Source organism: Cavia porcellus, unplaced genomic scaffold (assembly GCF_034190915.1).
Source record: "Cavia porcellus strain 051 isolate PalLab524CR breed Dunkin Hartley unplaced genomic scaffold, mCavPor4.1 scaffold_12, whole genome shotgun sequence".
Lineage (NCBI taxonomy): Eukaryota > Metazoa > Chordata > Mammalia > Rodentia > Caviidae > Cavia > Cavia porcellus.
In genome coordinates, this window is record NW_026947495.1 from 46,972,139 (window position 1) to 46,993,645 (window position 21,507).

Genomic DNA, 21,507 nt, shown 5'->3' on the forward strand with positions numbered 1-21,507 from the left:
GGCCTTTGCTTGGGATGACATCTTTGGTAACTTCTTTCAGCCTTGCGTTTATTTTTCTTGTTGCTTTTGCTTGCCTGTTCCTTCTGTTACCAACTTCTCCACTCAGCTGACCGTCCCGCCACAGACATCTTGCCAGGTGTTGAGTGCCCCAGGTTCCCCAGTAGCCGCCTGGTTTTAAGGTCTTCGGCTGTCATTGAAGGTGCTCCCTGCTGCCCCCACCTGACCAACCTTAACACTGATAGCTCCTTTGTCAAAAAGCCTTTTTTCCACACACTTGTTTTCATTAATCAAACGCTTATGTGTTACCACTTAAATTAAAATAAGAGTAATCAACTTTCAAGTTCAGGATCTAAGAATACACTTAAGCCTTCAAATATTGGTGAAAAGCATGTAAATTTAACTCATGTGGCTTCATAGGTCCTCAAGAGAATTTAAAGGGAAGTAAAGATGTTTCAAATTTAAAATCTTTTGAGGCTCTTCTTATAGAGGAAAAATGACATTTGAAATATCTTGTGTCTCCCTAGTACATTCCTACCTTAAAAATATGTTTGTTCGTGAAGTTTTGCTAGAATGTTTCAGGAAAGCTAAAGTGTAAATTTACTGTTTTGAGATGGTCATTACTCTTTTAAATTATTAGAAATAAGACCGCAGTGAGGGACTTCCGGGAGAACATGGCGGACAGATAGCAGCAGCTATGGAGACTCTCTGAAACACCCAGCTTAGAATTCAGGAACGGTGCTGAGTAAGGAATCATAAGCAAGAGGAGATATGCCCCAGTGATCCAAGAACGAACTGGGCTGAGAGAAACCAACTGGGAATGCAATCCTGGTGCTATAACAGGAACAGATAAAGCCTCCGCGTGGAAGCTGGAGCCCGAGCCATTGGAAGCCACGATTTGGGTTTCCCACCGCCCCGGCTGCGTCTGCCTCGGCCTGGCAGGGAGAGAGACGTGTGGAAGCTCTGAGAAGGGGAATCGGTGAACGGAGTTGAGAGCGGGACGGGCGGAGAGCCGTGTATCCACCTCCGGTGAGCGAGGGAAAACTGGGTCTCTTCCCCACGGTCTAGGAGACTCCAACAGAGGACATTCTGGGACTGGGCAGACTTGCGGGAACAGGGTGCTGCAGTGACTTCAGTCACCAATCCGCCTCTCAAGTGGGATTGGTGAGCAGTGCCTAGCCCATGTGACACTGCTGGCTGAGACCCAGTAGGCTAGCACAGCCCAGGTCCCAGCTCCTGAAGGTGACCTGGAGGGGCGGGCCCTGCATAAGCTGTCTGGTCTGTAACTCCCTGGTGCGCTGCAGTGGGCGGGAAAACCTAGCCGGCGCAATTCAATCAGACTGTGGCTGACAGGGAAGGAAGTTGGGCCTCCTATATACGCTTGCATATATAAGAAACAAAGAATATGGGAAGAGGCAGCAACAAGAAAGGGTCCTCGGCCCCTAATCCTGAGAAAGAGGCAACAACAGACACAGCACCAATAGACATATCTCGAGAGCCTCATAGACAAGTTCAGGAATGAAGTTATTAATGACCTGAAGCTAGACATAAGCAGAATAGTTAGAGAAATGCTAAGCATCACCCAAGAAAAAACAGATGGTGGAATGGAAGAACAGAAAAAGAGGGGAGAATTGTTTAATGGAGAAAATAGAGAAAGCATACAATACGTGAAGCAGGTTCAAAGAGAATACCAGGAAACTAAAAAGTCTATTGAAAACTGGCATAACAGCTCGAAAGAAACTAAGGACAGATTATCTGAACTGGAGGGCAGATTTGTAATATGGGAGCATGAAATGAAAAACTTCTTAAAAATAACAAAAAAACAAACAGCAATAATACAAAGACTAGAAGATGATAAGAGGGTCTATAACTTAAGAATTAAGAACATAAAAGAAGAAGTAGGGACACAAACAAATGAACTACAAAAGCTACTCACAGAAATAATCCAGGAGAATTTTCCTAATTTAGCAAAAGGTAAAGATACTCAGTTGTATGAAGCATACAGGACCCCAGCCACCTACAACCCAAACAGAGCAACACCCAGGCATATAATAATTAAAATTCCAAAAATCAAATACAAGAACAGAATACTAAAAGCCGTCAGAGACAAGAAACAGATCACTTACAAGGGAACACCCATCAGAATTACAGCAGACTTCTTGGCACAAACCATCAAATCACGAAGAGCATGGGGGGAAATAATTCAAGCTTTGAAAGATAATAATCTCCAGCCAAGATTGATATATCCTGCACAACTATCCCTGGAAATTGATGGAAAAACAAGGTGCTTCCAGGATAAAGAGGAACTAGGGGAATATGCAACCACCAATTCAACTCTACAGAGAATACTGCAAGATATTCTAAAAAAGAAAAATACGAAGAATCCAGAAATAATGGCAGAGAGGCCACAATGAATGGAGCAGAAAACAAAATGAAGAAGACAAACTGACAACTAATGACAGAAAAAGAGCTCAACAGAAATGAGGCAGAGAAGATTGGATGATAGGAACAGCTATTTTGGAGAAAATGATGTCTTAAGAGGTAATACTGATTTAGTATCATCTTGTTTTGAAGTCTCATCAAGCTTTTGTTCTTCTGTCTCCATTGGTCTAAACAGGTGGTATCTTATTGGATTTTATTATATATGATACTATAAGCAAAACCTTTTATAGACAAGGAGATTATACAGAAACCATTGTTTATTTTCTGTTAGTTGATTCTAAATACCCTGTAATACTGTCATTCTCTTGAATGGTTTTACATTGTTTTGATATATTTGATGCTACAGTATACGAAGTTATGCTCAAAGATTTCAAGGAAAGAGACAATATGGTAACTACTTTTATGTCGGGATAATCTTGTGGTGAAACACTATTTTGCTTAAATGGTTATGTTTTGATTTGCGCTGATTTGCTGTTATGCCCTCTTTTATTTCAATCTCCATTATTTACTTTTTTTATCCTTTTAATTAAGGGAAAAATAAATTTAAAAATAGCAGGATATATTATAGTAACCCACTTTGATTTTCAGTTGTCTTGATTTAAAGCCCTGTATTGCTCTCACCATCTTGTTTTGACTGATGTTCCTCTATTCTGTTTTGCTTGATAGTACCAGGTTCAAAAGTTTAGGCAACAGCTGTGAAGATAGTAGGATTCATTATGACGTCCATTCTGGTTGACTATTATCTACTTTTGAAGACCTATAATGTCTCCAATGTTTTGGTTTTGTTCTTTACTGTTTTGTTCAATTTTATTATAACTAATGATATAGGCAATTCTATTAGAGATAGCGGGAGGCATTATGGTGACTATTGTTGATCACCTAGTATTATGCTTTTACATTATCTATTATGTCCACCCTTTTGATTTGACTGACTCTGTTCTGTTATGTCACATTTGGTTCTACTCTCTTCCACAAAAGTAATAAGAACTGTGGGAGCAACAAAACCCAAAATGTGTAATTGTCATTGTACAAAAGAGAGGAAAAGAAAGTGCTCTAAACGATATAACTGCATGTATATTTAAGTGTATAAGATGATAATGATATTACTTAGTTTTGTTGGATCATTGAACAGAACTGTTTGCAGTCTCACTGTTGGAATGTCCACTTTATAAGCTTTAATTTTGTAACTTGAACAATTGTTTCTGAGATGACAAAATGTAATCCATTAACTAGTGATTTCCTACTGTTTATTTTTTTCTGTAAATCTGTATAACTTGTACCCTTTCTCTGCTTTTTTTTTTCTTTTTCTCCTTAAATAAAATTAAAAAAAAAAAAAAAAACCGCGGTGAGAAGTATCACACACTTGTAATCCAAGTACTCTGGGAGACTGAGGCAAAAAGGTCACAAGTTTGAGCCCAGGCTTGGCCTTGGTGAGTTAGCAAGAGCCTTTCTCAAAAAAAAAAAAAAAAAAAGAAAAAAAAAAAGAAAAAAAAAGTTGAGAATGTTGCTTAGTGTAAAGACCCCGAGTTCAATATCTAGTACAAGAAAAAAAGAGGCAATGTGAGATCAATAATTCTCTTGCAGAAAGCTGAATCATTTATTTGATTTTCTTACATTCCAGGCGTACAGCAGGTGTTCAGAATATGTTTACATAAATACATTTTACAAGTTACAGAGTTGGGTGGAGAGGAATGTTATTTGACTTGGGCTAGCTGTGGAACTTTTCTTAAATACACAGTTGAAGGCTTTACTCAGTAAAATACTGTACTATACAATGAAAATGGGTATCCTGTTCCTCCAAGGCTAATGACTTTCTAAAGAATTTGGCTTTCTTACCATACGATTAGCACTGTTATTTCCAGGCCAATCAATAGACACAACTCTAGGATTAAGAGCAATTTGGATCATTATTCTTCTTTCATTACATATTCATTATTTTCTGTTTGAATAAGACCTGTAATCAGTGTTATTTACCAAGTGTTATGGTGAAACTTTAAACCACTGATTGTTCTTATCTTTGCAGGTATTAAATGCCATTTGAAATATCTTTTCAATACCTCTGTAGTTGCTAATGAAATACATTTTTCCAGATTTTTCAATCCACTGAAGGAATACTGAGCCCCTAAGAGTTTTAAAAATCTATTTTTTTGTTGAATTGGAGACAGCTGTTCCTTAGAAAGTTACTTAAATTTATAAAACTGTTTTTTCCCTTCTTCAATAGCTTTTTATCACAGTTTAAGAATTATCCTTAAAATATATACAAACCATAGGAAGGGCCCCTTAAATTCTTTGATATTGGAAATTTTAAATACTGTAACTCTACCATATGCAAAACCTTATAGCATAGTACCCTTTTGTTTTGGATTTAATAACTAAAAGTTATATTCTTTTGGCTTTCTGGATAGATTCCTTTAAGAAACCTTTTGGTTTACTATAGTTAATTCCAAAGTATGCACACTCTGTGTTACTTGAATGCAACATTTTTTTTCCTTGTCCTTGAATTCTTTCCAAATATCGTTAAGTATTGGATGCATAGTAGATCTGCTCAATATTGCCATTAATCCAGTTTATAACCTCTAACATTTTGTATAAGGAATTTCAGAAAGAAACTCTTTACACAGATATCCAATGTCCAGAATATCCAGAGCCAAATATAATCATTTTACAGTTGACGGCGAGCCAAGACGCACATTTTCTCAGTGTGGTTTTTACTAGGAGTCTGCGTGCAGATGAAATATGGCTTTTAAGAACATAATCTTCATGGAAAAGGCCTTTCTTGTCATGGCACTGGGCTGACTTTCAAGGCAAGGTCAAAGTACTTTCTGTGGGTCTATTTTTAGGTTTCCATTTCTCAACAGGATGCTCCCAGTTTGGAGTTGGTGCTATACAGTCTGCTTGGTGCCCGTGAAAGAGCAGGAACATGACCTCATTGTGGCCTGCCCAGTACCTGCAGGCAGACTCTGTGCTCTGTGCATTTCCCAGCCCACCGACTTAGGAGGTCGCCTGTTCCCAGTGGATAGTGTGGACTCTGGGCACTCAGAATTGAGTCTCTTCTCATCTCTTATGAATTTTCTAAGACAGCAGCCACTTACATTATTGCTGTTAATCATGCATTGTCAAAATCTTCAAACTGCAACCCAAAGGAAAAATAGGTCAAAGTGTTTTAATTTGGATTGGAGGGAGAAGCCAGACAATGAGCGCATGTTGACTGAAAATAGCAAATGTTATTTATTTCTTTCTGAAATTGAAAACAGAGGACATAGAGGTCTATAAACAAATAAACACGTTTCAGTTTTATATTTTGGTTTTTCACTGAAAGAGATGCAAGAATGAATAAAAAACATACTAGAGAGAAAAACAAGCCAGCAACCTTGGAGTGGGCATAATCTCTGAGGGAAAAACACCTGACTTTGTTACATCTTATATTCCCAGAAAGAAACACTAGGTTCTTAAAATGCTCTGAATTTGTTGTAAGCAGGGCTTTGATTTTATGAAAAGTTCAAAAGCATGCATTTTCTTAAAATATTTTCTTTCCTTATTTTTAGTGAAAAAACATGTACATGTTCTGTCCTGGATGTTGGAACGTTGCAGCCTTTTCTTACACACGGTGAACTTTTACTTCTTTTGCGTAACAGCCCCATCTTGTGGCTATTTGTCAATGTGCCACTAAAGATATGTTGCATTTTCACAGTTACGGGCATACGTAGAACCTTTTCCTATAGATCATACGAAATTAAGCAGGAAAGAACAACAATGCATTAATTCAGTGTAAAATACCTCTGCCTGGTGAGGGGGATAGAGACTAGGCAGTCAGTAAATGCTAGTTGCTTTAATTTAAATGAAGTGAGAATTGTGTTAGTAGGTAAAACAATGAGATGTCTCCTATGTGACAGCCACCAGCTCCTTTAGTGTCCTGTTGAAATGTTTCACCTTGTACCTGTTTGTTTCACAGGTCCGAGAGATTTATAACTATCATAGAGCTTAGCTAAATCTAGCTCATGTATCGGGGAGGACTCTGTCTTTACAAGGAAGAACTTTAGAACTAGATTCAGCAGAACAAAAGGGTAATAGCTTTCAGGGAGTTGTGCTAGCAGGATTTCACAGGATTTCTCCATTTAGTATCTCTGACTATTCTTGCTCATTGTCGAATTTTCTCCTCTGCTTTTTGCAACTTCAAGGTCCATATCTGGACTCAGTTCTCTAACTAAGGGAAGGAACCCTCCTTTCCCAGCAATCTTGCAAGAAACTAGGAAGGAAGTCTTAATGGCTCGCACTGGGCTGCATGACACACTCTGTATGAATTGCATTGGCCAAGGGAGTGAACTACATTTGTTGGCTAAGCTTGGGTAGGTTGCCCACTGCTGTAGAGAACAAATCACTGTGGATGAAGGTGCAGAGTCAGATGAAAAGAAACTTTTACCCAGGACACAGGGAGGGAAAGAAGAAGCAATTGCTTTAAAGAAGGAGGAGACAAGGTTCAAAAACATAATGATGGAAAGACAGTGAGCTACATGTGCCTGAGCAAACTTGTTTGCTCCCAGTCAACTCCATGTCTATGGAATGTGTGCCCTGTGTTTTGGGCACAGAGATGGGCAGCAGAGATGCTGACAGACCAATTCACATGAGTATGAATGAAGTCAACACCTAGAGAAAGACTGTGAATCTAGAAAGTATCAACATCTCCAGGGAGAAACGATGGACCAGGCTAGGAGTGCTAGCTGCAGGAAAAGCCCACAGTTATTATGCAAAAACAGCATGCAGTTTTATTCTAAAAGTGACTTCTTATGCACAACTACATAGTTGTTACCCCTCCTCCATACACTGTTGTTACCTGGGTGTATGGACAAAGAGATCTGTGGAGCAGGGGGTGCACCCCACAAACTCGCAGGCTATAAAGCTAGGTGGAGAAAACTGTGACTTGCTGGATTGTAAAAATACAGGTCCTGCAAAGAAATCACTCATTCAAAAATAGAGAAGATTTTTTACTCTCTCTCTTAGGATTGATTTTTTCCCTCATTTTTTGGGGCTTTGGGGTTTTTCCCTTTAAATTTTTAAATTTCATTCTCTATTTTTTCCTTTTTCTTCCTCTTTTTGTTTGTTCTTTTCTGTTACTTTTATCTAATTTTATCAGTTTCCTTTTACTCCTTAATATAATCCTTTGTCTCACTTTTCTAAGCTCATTTTTAAAATTTTCCTTCTTTCATTCTCTTATTTACTATCCTCTGTCTCTCTTTTTTTTTTTGTACCATGTACCAAACTCATGCCCTCATGCTTCCCAGTCAGGTGATTAAGTTACTTAAATCCCTATTACCCTTCTATCTTTATTAAAATAACCATTAAACTTTATTACTCTCTAGATAGTTGACTTTATGCCATTACAGTTGAATTATTTTCTATTATTTATGGAAGTATAGTTATTTCATTTAGTAGATATTTACTGTGCCAAAATTTGATTTGTCTTTGTGTTTATGCTGTAACTGTAGATCTCTTTTCCATGGTTAAGGGTGGTACATTATTGAATCTTCTGGTATGTCGATATCCAATTTGTCTCTGATATAATTATCATTGCTGGTTTGGTTGCTATTACCAGGGTTGTATCATTCTGGCTAGTAAATGGTTTTCTCTGTATGCCAATATCTGGATGGCCTTTATGTAATTAACAGCACTGTGGTCCATTCTCAGTGAACTAGGTGGTGGGCTCATTACATTGCATCCTCCACTTCCAAATTAATGGAGTTGGTTCGATCTTGGATCAGAGGCAAAAGCCAATAGCTGGCCATGCCCAGAATGTATCACTGAAAACCAGACAGTAAGAAAATCACCAGAGTAGCAATGAAGTCTACCCACTATAATCAACCCACAAAACTTAGCATACACACCAGAACAAATGAACCAAAATAATAGAAACACAAGACAAGGCTACAAAATGTGTCCAAAATCTCCCAACCCCTGAAACCCAATCCGCTGGACATGGAAGGGAGGAAATCAAAAGCCACACAGCTGAAGTATTCCACATGATAAAAGAGGAAATTAAAAACAGAACAATAAGGTACTTGGCAGAGAGATATAACTAAACAGGTAATGGACTTAATAAACAAAACAGCCAATGAGTTTACAGAAAACACTAATAAAATTTATTAACACTAGTTAAAAAGCTAGCTGAGCTAAACAAAATGATACAAAACATGAATGAGAAGTTTAGAAAAGAATTAGAGTTCATGAAAAGGTACCAAAGAGAAATCCAGATGATTAAAAATTCCATTGAAAATATGGACAACAGAAGTGACCAATGTGAGGACAGCATCAAACCTAGAATACACAACTGATATCTGTGATCAATACCCAGAGATATTTTAAAAACAATAAGAGAATATGAAAAATGAACTCAACATCTGGTAGATGACACAAAGAAGACTAACTTAAGTCAAATGACAGAAAAAACTCATTTGCAGAAAAATTTCCAAATATGGGAAAAGAATTTAACATACAGGTGAATGAGGCATATTGACCCCCAAAGAGCTGCCATCAGAAAAGAGCCTCTCCATGGCATATTAGTCAAAATCCCAGAAGCCCGATACAGGAACAAAACCTTAAGAGCTGTCAGAGAAAAGCAACAAATCACTTACAAGTATAAACCCATTAGAATTACAGCAGATTTCAGCACAAACCTTAAAGGCTGGGAGAGTTTGGAGTGAAGTGTTTGAAGCCCTAAAAGAAAACAACTTCAACCCAGAGTGATCTATCTTGCAAAACTGTCTTTCAAAATTGATGGAGAAAGAAGTGTTCTCTATGACAAAGAGTATCTTAAGAAATTTATGACCACCAAAACCAGCACTCCCTAAAACTCAGGATATCCCAGAAAGAGATAATGAAGTTAATAATGCCAAAAAAGTCTAGTGAAATGAATACAAGATGAGCAGCTAAGTAGAAGGTAGGGGAAGGTAATCAGCAACAAGAAAATAACACAATGACAGGAATAAGTCTGCCTTATTAAATGAGGACAAAGTGAAAGCTTTCACTCTAAAAGCAGGAACAAGACAAGGATGTCCACTATTACCTTCCTGCTCAATATAGTAGTCAAAAACTTTAGTCAGAACAATCAAGCAAGAGAAAGAAATAAAAGGGGAAGTAGAGGAAAAAAGGGAAATCATTACTTGCAGATATGACCTATTACATAGAAAACACTAAACTTTTTACCAAAGCGTTCTTAGAATGAATAAAGAAATTCAGAAATGTAACAAGATACAAAGTCAACAGGAATAGCATTCTTGTACACTGTCGGTGTCACTCCCGGCAGGCAGGAAGGACACACAACAAAGTCTGGCAGTGGACAACCTTTTCTTTTATTTTCCTTCTCCGTACAGCCTGCCCCGGGAATCCTCCCGGCCGAAGCCTCTGTTGGTCCGCTCCCCGCGGCTCCTTGCGTGCTTCTCCCTACAGTCTGTCCCGAAGCCTCTACCGGTCCGCTCTCCGCGGCTCCTTGCGTGCTTCTCCCTACAGTCTGTCCCGAAGCCTCTACCGGTCCGCTCTCCGCAGCTCCTTGCGTGCTTCTTCTGCTTCTTTTGCTTCTTCTTCTTTCGTGGCGGGAGAGGCACTCACTTTTATAGGGTTACAGTGGCCAATCAGTTCAAAGCGCGCGATGCGGGCTGATTGGCTAACATCAGTTGTTGCTAGGCAGACTATCTTACAGCGCGGGTTGTGAAGCAGGAGATCTTACAGGGCGGGTTGTTTACCAAGCAGGAAGCAGGAGATCTTACAGGGCGGGTTGTTTACCAAGCAGGAAGCAGGAGATCTTACAGGGCGGGTTGTTTACCAAGCAGGAAGCAGGAGATCTTACAGGGCGGGTTGTTTACCAAGCAGGAAATAAGCGCCATCTTAGCACACTCGATGGGAGGGGTAATCTAGCTCAGGCTTTGCTCTTTCCTACAGGCCTCACGTCTGCCAAGTAAGGCGACCGGGCTCGGCCGCGGCTCCCAACAGTACACCAATAGTAAACTCACAGAAAAAAATCAAGAAGGCAATACTACTAACAATAGCATCGAGACAATTAAATTAAATATTTAGGAATTAATCTAACCAAAGAAGTGAAAGTCCTCTAAAATAACACTGCAATTCCCAAAGAGGGGAAAGGAGCCAACACCCACCATACAGGGATGGGAGGAGAAACAAGAAACCAATTTACCCTTTCTGTGAGCCAGTTGGTGCACAGGCTAGGAAACAATAAGAGCCCCCTCCTCTCACGTTAGGCAACTGGCTGGTTCGGAGGATCATGGGCTGAGTTGACAGCAATTGAGATACAAAAACTACTTAATGCTCGTATTGCTTGATTGACTTTGTAAGTCTAAAGCTGGTAGTCTGAGCATCTATTTAGAGGGTTAATTAATATGCAGTGCAGCAACTATGTGGGATTTCCTTCTATCTTGTTTTTGAGGTCCAATGTTGTTCTCGCTGTTTTGTTTTGTTCCATTTTATTTTATTTTTTCTTCTTAAATGTTCTGTTTTGATTGGTCTTATTCTGTTCTGTTTTGTTTGATTTTATTATGTTTTATGGTATGGGGAGCAGTTTTGAAGATAACAAGAGGCATTATGGTAACCATTGGTGATTTCCTTTGATCCTGCTTTGAAATCCTCTATTACTTTCACTGTTCTGTTTTGATTGACTTTATTCTGTTTTATTTTGTTTGGTTTTATTCTCTTTAAAATAAAATAAGAAATTAATTAATTAAAACTACAATTCTCTAAAAAAGGAGATCAAAGATAATATCAGAAAATGGAAAGATATCTCCTGTTCCTGGATAGACAGCACTACTATCAAAATGTCCAAAATTTACATACATTCAAAACTGATACATAGATTTAACACAATCCCAACCAAAATACCAATAGCATTTCTCAAAGAATTAGAGGAAAAAGTCTAAAATTTACATAGAACAAGGAGAGACCCAGGAAAGCAAAAGTAATCCTAGGTGAGGAGGAAAGCAAGAGGCATGATAACCCCAGATTTGAAGTTAAATTACAAAGCTACAGTAATAAAAACATCGTGATGCTCACTGTAAAACATGTAACAGAACAGAGGGTTCAGAAACAACTCCAGGCACATTCAGCTCTCAGATATTGACAAAGAGTTCCAAAGCATACACTTGGACAGACAGCCACTTTAAAAAACAGTACTGGAAAAAGTGGTTGTCCACATGTAGACAACTGAATTTAGACCTGTGTCTTTTACCATGTACTAAAAATCAAAATAGATCAAAGATCTAAATGTTAAAACAGAAGCATTTAATGTTCTAGAAGGTTAAAATAAGTAAAATTCTTGAAGACATAGGTGGAGGCAAGGATTTTCCGAACAGAACCCCAACTGCATAAGAAATAACATCAAGTATCAACAATTGGAAGCATAGCGAATTAAACAGCTTCTGAGCTTCAAAGGAAACTACCAGAAGAGCGGAGAGACAAGCTACATAATGGGAAAAATTTTACTAGCAGAGGACAGAGGACTAATATCTAGAATACATAAAGAACTCAGCAAAGAAAAAATTATGCTACTCAAGTGAAAGACCTAGTCAAAAACTGAGAAATCAAAATAGTAGACACTTCTCAGAAGAAGTGCAAATAAATACAGTAAATACATAAACAATGTTAAACGTGGCTAGCCTTAGAGAAATGCAGACAAAAACAACACTTGAGAATCTATCTTATTTCACAATGAATGGCTATCATCAAGAAAGCAAATAATAAATGTGGACAAGGCTGTGTATGCTTGAGAAAAGAAACATTTTATATTGTTGTTGTAAAGGTAAACTAGTACAACCATCATGGAGATCAGTATGGGAGTCCTCAGAAAATTGAAACCAGAAATTTCATTGACACACTTATTCTCCTTCTAGGTGTCTACCTGAAATAGTTAAAGACATGGTATTACAGTGATACTTGCATTCTTATGTTTATAGGAGTACAACTCATAATAGCTAAATCATGGAAACAGCCTATATGTCCATCAACAGATAAATGGATAAAGAAAGTGTAGTATTTATGCACACTGGGGTACTGTTTTGCCATAAAGGAGAATAAACCTGAGGCGTTTGTAGGAAAGCAAATGTCCCTTGAGACCATAATGTTAAGTGAAATAAATATCACATGGTTTCTCTTATATGAAAAACCCAAAAAGTAAATAAAGAGCAAAATAAAAGATAGACAGTAGGAAATAAGGAAATGGATTTAATTTTTAAAAGGGAGGGGGACCAAGAGATGGAGGAAAGGGAGAGAAAATGGAGGGAAAGAGAATGAAGAAAGAATTGAGATGTGTTATGTACATGTACCAACTTCTTGTGAGGAATGTGGTCATTAAATACTACAAATATGTACTAGTTAAAAAATAGACAAAAAATAGAGGAAGAGATGAATACACCAACATGCCCAACTAAAATAGCCTCCTCCTTTTTTTGTCTTGTCAAACCACCCAATAAATGTTTGCTAAATGAGAAATTTGCTATGTGAACAAAACACCCCAGAGAAGTATGAATTGTAGTGGGGTGGGGATGGGCTGTGTTTATTTTTGGAAACTGAGAAGCCATAAGGATCCTTCACTAGGAATGCAGTATTGGAAGGGAAATGATAAGATACCAAGCTCTGGGTGGTTATGAGCACTCAGTAAATGTTGATTGTTTTTCCTAAGAAAGAGAAGGGAAGGATAGTTACAGATGTGAATGAGAACACCTTTAAGCAGCAGTAAAACCTAAAGCATGAGCAGCAGCAAACTAGTACATACATAAGAAAAAAAGATTGACATAGTCAGTCTGTGCAAAAAAAACAAGCCCAGGGGTTCTGTTTGATGTTGCTTATGTAGGAAAAGCATAGACCGGGGCTTCCTAAGAAATTGCCTGCTATTAGCCACTGCCTGCTTGTAGAGTTACTGGGGTGGCCTCTTCCTCCTACAGCTGCTGCGGAAGCCTCTTCTGCAGGGTCTTGTTGGAGTAGAGCTGAGCTGTTCGGGAACGAACTGCCCACCTACTGTTAAGTAATGTTCTGTCTCTAGCCCTGTACTTCCATTTAGCAAAATGTGCTGTGCACTTGGCTGTGGTATTTACTACACATCTGCCTGACGAGCCTGTACAGCAACACCAAGGCCCAGCTCCAAGTTGGCAAGTGGTCTCTGATGACTCTGCTGTCATTAAGAGCCAGACTAGAGCTGGGATGGGGCAGGTTAGCAGCTACTGCACTAGAAGTGCTGGTAGAGTCAATTAAGAAAGTCAAGTAGGGGAGCTCATCAGTACATGATTGCCTCCTCAGAGTGCCCATCTATCAGTGCTCCCCAGGGTTACTCAAAGTGATAGCAGGTCCACAGGATAGGCTTTGTTGCAGTGTGAGGTTGGAATATAACAAAGTTTTGCTACAGGCTTCCTAGAATTCAAGTGAAAGCCACAGTTTCCTTAATAGTTTTCCAATGTGTTCTATCACTTATTAAAAAGTACAGTTAATCCGGACCTTCCCCCCATAATGTCAGACAAGAAATGTGTTTCGATAGTAAACACTCCTTTTGCAGCACAGCTGTAGTTCACCAAGACTGGATGGCAAACTACTGCTGCACAACATGAAACTAGGCATTGAAACATAAGACATGTGCCTTTTATAGTCTGTTACTGATGAATATGGTTACTCTCTCTCACAAAAGCACAAAATCCACCGCCCAAATAGAGGTCACACCAACTTGCGCCATACCCCGCCTTCACCACAAAACACCCAAATCTCTACATTTCCTAGGAAACTTTTTGTTTCAGATAATGCTTAGATCACAAATTACTTTTGAAAATGATATTTACATTCGAAAAGAATCTTTGGGCTCTATAGTGACAGATTTGCCTTAGACTACTTGGCCAGGTTGATTTGTAAGGGAACAAAATTTTGTTCAGTGGCAACATGGATAGTAAAATTATCTGCATTTTTATCCCATAAGGAATTTTCTGAACATGATTTAGCTCTTGTTCATTATGGTCAATAAGAACTAACAGATTAAAAAAAACAATTAAAACAGAACATAAAATTTATTTACTTACTGTGTTTTGGGGACAGAGTTTCACTATGCAGTTCAGGCTGGCCTTGCACTCCCTTTGTAGCCTAGGCTGGCCTTGAACTCACAGCACTCCTCAGGCATCAGCCTGCCAAGTCCTGGAACTGCAGGTATGAGCCACCACACCCAACCTAAAATTTACTATCTTAACCATTTTTAAAGCGTAGAGTAGTAGTGTTAACTCTTTTTATATTATTGTGAAACAGAGCTCATAACTTTCTTAGTTTTGCAAAACTAAAATTCTGTACCAATGAAACAACACCTACCCATCTCTCCTTCCCCAGCCCTTGACAAGCACCATTCCACTTTCTGTTTCTGTGAATTTAACTACTTTAGATACTTCATATAAGTGGAATGGTGCATTTGTCTTTTTTGTGACTTTTTTTTAGTTAACATTCATCCATGTTGCAGTATGATGTAGCCCAGATAATCATCCATTGTACGTATATGCTGCATTGTGTTTATTCATGCATCTATTGATGTATATATGGGATTGCTTCCATATCTCCTATGGATATGGGTGTGCAAATACCTTCTTAAGAACATGCTTTAAGTTCTTTCGAATGTATACTCAGAATTACTAGATCGTGTGATAATTTTACTTTTAATTTCTTCAGGAATGAACACACACGGCTTCCCATAGCACTGTACGATTTTACAATCCCACCCACAGTGCACAAGTGTTCCAATTTTTCCACATCATCACCAACAGATTTTCTGACATAGCCGTTTTAGAAAACAGCAAGTATTTTTTTTCTTGATATCAATTGAGAAAAGATTTTTTAGCCAGTCCTTCCCATTAAGGTCCTCTTTACTGTTTTTAGTTTCTGCTGGGTACTTTGCAGGGACCAAGCTGTTTCTTAAATGCTTCATCTTGTGCAGAAGTTTATAGGAGATTTATGTTAGCAAAAAAGTTCTTATGAACTACATAGTGCGGTGTAATTTTGCACCGTTGGTGTGCTCTTGCCATTTTATTTCTAAAAACATTTTGAAACACAAATGTTGTGGGTCTAAGTCTTAACTACCCTAACCCACCCCATCTTCCTATGGAATTTGAATTTGGGATTAGTCCAGGCAATTTTGATGATTGTTAGTCCTAGAGGAGATGGGGTATTTCTAAATAACTAAGTGCTGAAATGGTACTTTCCATCCTCACCCTGCAAGCTGATGGTTAATGCTTCAGGAACAAGTCCAATCCTGTTCAATTTCCTTCTCTGAGCAAAAGGGAACCAAGGAAGAATGAGTGGCTAAACTTTGTAACTGCTCATTACAGGACCATCTATTATGCTTTTTAGTATGTAGGATGTTAATAAGCCAAGATATTATGGCAAGATATTATGTAATAAATAAGAGTAATAGCGGTGGTACTAGTATATTCTATCCATATAATGTGCTGCTTGCAAAGTATGACATTTTAAATAAACATTATTCTGGTGGTATTTAAAAAACACAAAGGCAGTAATGAAATATAGAGCTCAACATTAGTTGACACAGCAACTCCTGCCTCCCAAGATCCTGCTAAATAACCAGAGCTTAAATCTTCATCTTGAAATATAGAGCTCTTCCATGATTTTAAAAGAGAGTTGTAAAGCTTTAATGGAACATGTCCTAACTTTATTTTAAAAATATTCTCTACTTTTACGGCAAAGGTGACCCAGAAATACCTTGTGACTAATAGAACAACACTTTTAATGTATTAAATTCACCTCTCTGGATAAAACGTAAGTCACCCTGGTACTTATATCAAGGAAACCAAGAGGGTTCTTGAATTGGCTTTTTATCCAAAATTTACTGATTTTTAGACTCCAGCAGTAACAAAGTTTTATCCTAAACAGGCGTGCTTACATTTTCTGCTACAAAGTTGAAAGACAGATTTGGACGCCAAAGCCAGCTATTGCATAGAGAAATGTACAGTTTTGAACATCCGTGTGTTGAAACTGTGGAACTTGTCATACTCACAACACTGAGTTGCTGCATGTGCCACTCTAAGCTGTTGAGGCCTATGGGATGAGTTCATCTCTATACATGGAAAATTAATCTGAAATCCAAAACCTAATAGAACTACTCAAGTGCTTTTGTATTTATTGCCAAATTTCATCACTGAACTGCGATTCTCTGACTACCTCAAACTCATGCACATTTCTCAATGCAACAAAGCCAATGCATTTCCTACCTTGCTTTGTTTCTTCTTTTTAAGCTTATATGTGTTGAAAACAGCCATAATCTGTTAAGCACATATTTTTTAATAATATGTACACGTGAATACACAGATTGCTCTCTACCACAATGTGTGGAGCCTCATGCCGGGAAGCATTGAGGAGCTCTAATGGGAAGAGGAGGGTGAGGAGAGAAGCCCTTACCCGGCCACTTACTTCAGGCTTTACCCAGCCGTTTACACTTATTTCTTAAATACCTGCCACCATTATCCAAAAATGGTCAAACGTTGTATTACTTTAAAAAATTATTGAGACCCCCCTCCAAAAAAAAAAAAAAAACAAGAGCAAAATAAAACGTAGGTGATAGGACTTGGGAAGATCTCAATTGTGGAGGGATCAAGAGGTGGAAGGAGCGGGGAAGGAGAGGGGAAGAAAAAGCAATTTAAAATGTGCTATGTCCACGTACCAACCCCACACAAGGAATGTAAACATTCTGGGCTGCAAATATATACTAATAAAAAATTTACCAGGGTCCAGGTGTGTCTACGATCCCAGCACTTGAGAGGCTGAGGCAGGAGGATTCCTTGAGCTTGAGGCTAGCCTGGGCTACATAAGCGAGTTCAAGGTCAGCCTGCACTACATAGCGAGATGCTGTTTCCAACAACAACAACAACAACAACAACAACAACAACAACAACAATAAATAAATTGAAAAGGTGCTTCAAGCAAGGTCTGAGTTTATTTCTCAACAATTTATAGCCTCCAAAGTGGAAGGAAATGCAATGTTCCAAAGCATACACACACAAATTCTATCTTAATATCATTCAAAAAAATGGCAAATTTTATCTTACAAATATCCTTGTCATTTTTGATTTATGTACACATCTGTATAATTATTTCAAAGACTATTTCAAAGAATTAGAGTGAAGAAGCTTTTGGAGAGGATGGATCTGAATTCAGAAGGGGATTACACAAATCTATACATGTGTTAAAATTCATGGAACTGTATACTAAAAGTAAAAGAAGTTATTTTCACTGCACTGAAATCTAAAAAAATAAACCCTTTACTGCAATTATAAAAGCCCAACTTCCTAATAAAGTCTAGGTTTATTCTTTCACCCCTACCTTCTGTAATTAGCATAAAGACCCAGGTAACTGTTGAGATTTGGAGTTATTTTAAAACCTTGGACTTGCTCTCTTAAAATGTTAACCCTCACTTATTTTTTTTCAAGTCTGTATGTTTTACTTATTTTACTTAACATTATGATTTCCTTTTTTATATTAAAAATTAAAAAAGAAGAAGATTAAGATAAAAGAGGACATAGCAACATAACAACATAGGTCAGAACAGAACAATTTAAGCAACATAATGTTTCCCCACAAGATAACCTGACATAACAGTAATTACCATAGTGTCTTTTTCCTTGAAATATTTGAGTACAACTTCATATACTATAGCATCAAATATATCAAGACAATGTAAAACCAATCAAGAGAATGAAAGTATTAGAGAGCATTTAGAACCAACTAACAGAAAATGAGCAATGGTTTTTATATTATCTCCTTGTGTATAAAAAATTTTGTTTATACTATCACATATAATAAAATCTAATAAGATACAACATGATAAAACTGATGGAGACAGAAGAACAAAAGCTTGATGGGACTTCAAAACAAGATGATATTAAATCAGCACTAGCTATTATGATGTCTTATTTTCTTCAAAATAACTGTTCATACCATCACAAACAATAAAATCAAATCCAGAATAAAACCATTCCAATTAATGAAAACATTATAAGGCTTCAAAGCAATACAATGGGGATTCATGATTATCGCATACTTTTATGTATTCTTGCCATTTCTTACATTAGGGAATCTGTCGATGTCGCTCCCGGCCGGCAGGAAAGACACACGACAAGGTCTGGCGGTGGTCAGGCTTTTCTTTATTCTCTCCTTATACAGTCTGCCCCGAAGCCTCTACCGGTCCGCTCTCCGCGGCTCCTTCCGTGCTTCAGTCTGCCCCGAAGCCTCTACCGGTCCGCTCCCCGCGGCTCCTTTTGTGCTTCAGTCTCTCCCGAAGCCTCTACCGGTCCGCTCCCCGCGGCTCCTTGCGTGCTTCAGTCTCTCTCGGGGGTGGAGGCACTGGCTATATATAGGATTAATAGCTAGGCAGACTACCCTGTGAGGCGGGAACTTAGTGGGGTGATAAGAAACAGGTGCCACACAGGCGGGCTCGATGAGAGGGGTAATCTAGCTCAGGCTTTTGTACTTTCCCACAGGCCTCGCAATCACCGCGTCTGATGACTTGACAGTGCCACGGCTCCCAACATCTCCCCCTATTTTATTTTAAATGATGGCTACGCGCATCGCAGCCCGTCCTGGATAGAGTGCAGAGGCCTATGCCCCGAACTGAGGCCCACCGTAGGCCCTTAGCGTAGACCCTGGTCGGCCGTCCCAGGGTCCACCAAGGCCCTGAGGCCCTCGTCCTTTTTTCTAGGGCCAGGAATGAACCGGACGGAACCTGGTTGCACATAGGCATGCACTCATTTCTCTCCACGAATCCCCTCGGAGAGAAATTTATCTAACAATCCAGCGGCTTTCGAGCGGAACGGGGTAGGGCCTGGCTTAGGTTGAGTCGTGCTGGGGAGGCACGCTCTTACCCGTCATTGACTCACCCACCCTGCTACATGTTGTTGTCTAGGGAGGAGAATGTGGGAAGCCTGTCACTTTTAAACGCGGTCGTAGGCCATGCGAGCGAGCCATGCGTATACAAGGGTAGCACATAGGGGAGCAAGCCGTTCCAGGCCCCCAAAAAGGGATTGTCCTGCAGTTCTTCCAGGGCTCATCTTGTTGTTGGGTCTGCGGTTGGCCTCCGGCGGAACAGGCCTGATCTTCAGTCGAGGGACTTGTCGCGTCAACCTCTCTGGGACCCACATTGGCTCTCGTCCCGATTCCTGCGGAAAGACACAAACCGCGCCTCGGCTTCCTCTTTTGTATCTCTGCCCTCCTTGACGGACCCTTCTCGGGAGCTTCCTGACTGTGCCTGTTCAAACACCTCGCGTACTTCTACAAGTTCTTGAGAGCTCCCCCCGTAACTACCCTCACTCTTTAGGCACGCGTGTATCATTTCCCACAATGGATGAGCAGAGACTGAAGCTGTACCCTCCCGTTCTGCTAGGGAAAGGTCTCTGCCCAACTTTTCCCAGGAGGGCAGGTTTACATGCCCTGTAGGCAGAAACCAGGGAGCAAAGCTGTCAATCTCTGCAAGGAAATTTTCTAAAGTCTTACGCCCCACCTTGAGGTCCTTGGACTTTAGGAGTCTCCGAAGGACCAACACCAAGGCTGTGTATCTTTACTTGGCATGTTTCCCATTTTTAATATATCTTCTGTTATTTTTACTTCTATGTTTATGTTTTACACTCTTTTATTACCTTAAGTTCTGGTGTTATGTTTCATACTCACCGCGTGAGGCCCAAGAAACCCGCCACTTACGCGTGAGGTTGAGAGGAGTCTACAAACCCTGTAGGTGCGCGCCACCCAGGGCCCAGGCTTATCCTCTACTCACCTGTCCTGCAGCTGCAGCACTGTGTAGGAGAATGCAGTCCACCGCCGCGTCTCGGGGTTGATCAATCCCCGTGCGGGCCACCAAATGTCGATGTCGCTCCCGGCCGGCAGGAAAGACACACGACAAGGTCTGGCGGTGGTCAGGCTTTTCTTTATTCTCTCCTTATACAGTCTGCCCCGAAGCCTCTACCGGTCCGCTCTCCGCGGCTCCTTCCGTGCTTCAGTCTGCCCCGAAGCCTCTACCGGTCCGCTCCCCGCGGCTCCTTTTGTGCTTCAGTCTCTCCCGAAGCCTCTACCGGTCCGCTCCCCGCGGCTCCTTGCGTGCTTCAGTCTCTCTCGGGGGTGGAGGCACTGGCTATATATAGGATTAATAGCTAGGCAGACTACCCTGTGAGGCGGGAACTTAGTGGGGTGATAAGAAACAGGTGCCACACAGGCGGGCTCGATGAGAGGGGTAATCTAGCTCAGGCTTTTGTACTTTCCCACAGGCCTCGCAATCACCGCGTCTGATGACTTGACAGTGCCACGGCTCCCAACAGGAATCTATTCTGTATTTATACATGTGAGTTTGATTTATTTCACTTATGAGTATGGTCTCAAGCTGTGCCCATTTATTTATAAATATCTCAATTTGATCATTCTTTATAGCTGAGTAGTACTCCATTGTATAAATATACAACAACTTTTTATCCATTCCTTAGTTGATGGACACTTAGGTTGTTTCCAAGATCTGGCTATTACAAATTGTGCTGCTATAAACATGGGTGCACATATATCACTGTGGTATGATATTTTCAGTTCTTCTGGTAATATACCAAGAAGTGGAATAGCTGGGTCAAATGGGATTTCCAATCCCAGTTTTTTGAGAAATCTCCAGACTGACCTCCACAATGGTTGCACCAGTCTACATTCCCACCAACAGTGCAGGAGAGTTCCTTTTTCCCCACAGCCTTTTCAGCATTTGTTGTTGTTGGTTTTCTTGATCCTGGCCATTCTTTCAGGAGTGAGATGGAATCTCAGTGTGGTTTTAATTTGCATTTCTCTAATGAGTAATGATGATGAACATTTTTTCATGTATTTATTTGCCATTTGTATTTCTTCATCTGAGAATTGTGTGTTCATCTCAGATGCCCATTTTTGGATTGGATACTTGAATTTTGGGGGTCTGATTTTTAAAAAATTCTTTATATGTTTTAAACAGAAGTCCTTTGCCTGAGGGACAGTTCACTAAGATTTTTTCCCAGTTTGTGGGTTTTTTATCACTATGCTGGAGATTTC

General features: G+C 39.6%; 1 long non-coding RNA gene across 1 annotated transcript; it reads right to left on the reverse strand.

The window, feature by feature from the left end:
• Positions 1 to 18,587: 18,587 nt before the first annotated feature.
• LOC134478289 (uncharacterized) lies at positions 18,588 to 20,763 on the reverse strand. Its single transcript, XR_010050803.1, has 2 exons — positions 20,231 to 20,763; positions 18,588 to 19,619 (listed from the first exon to the last, which is right to left on the reverse strand). It is a non-coding gene; the product is annotated as an uncharacterized LOC134478289 (long non-coding RNA).
• Positions 20,764 to 21,507: the final 744 nt, after the last annotated feature.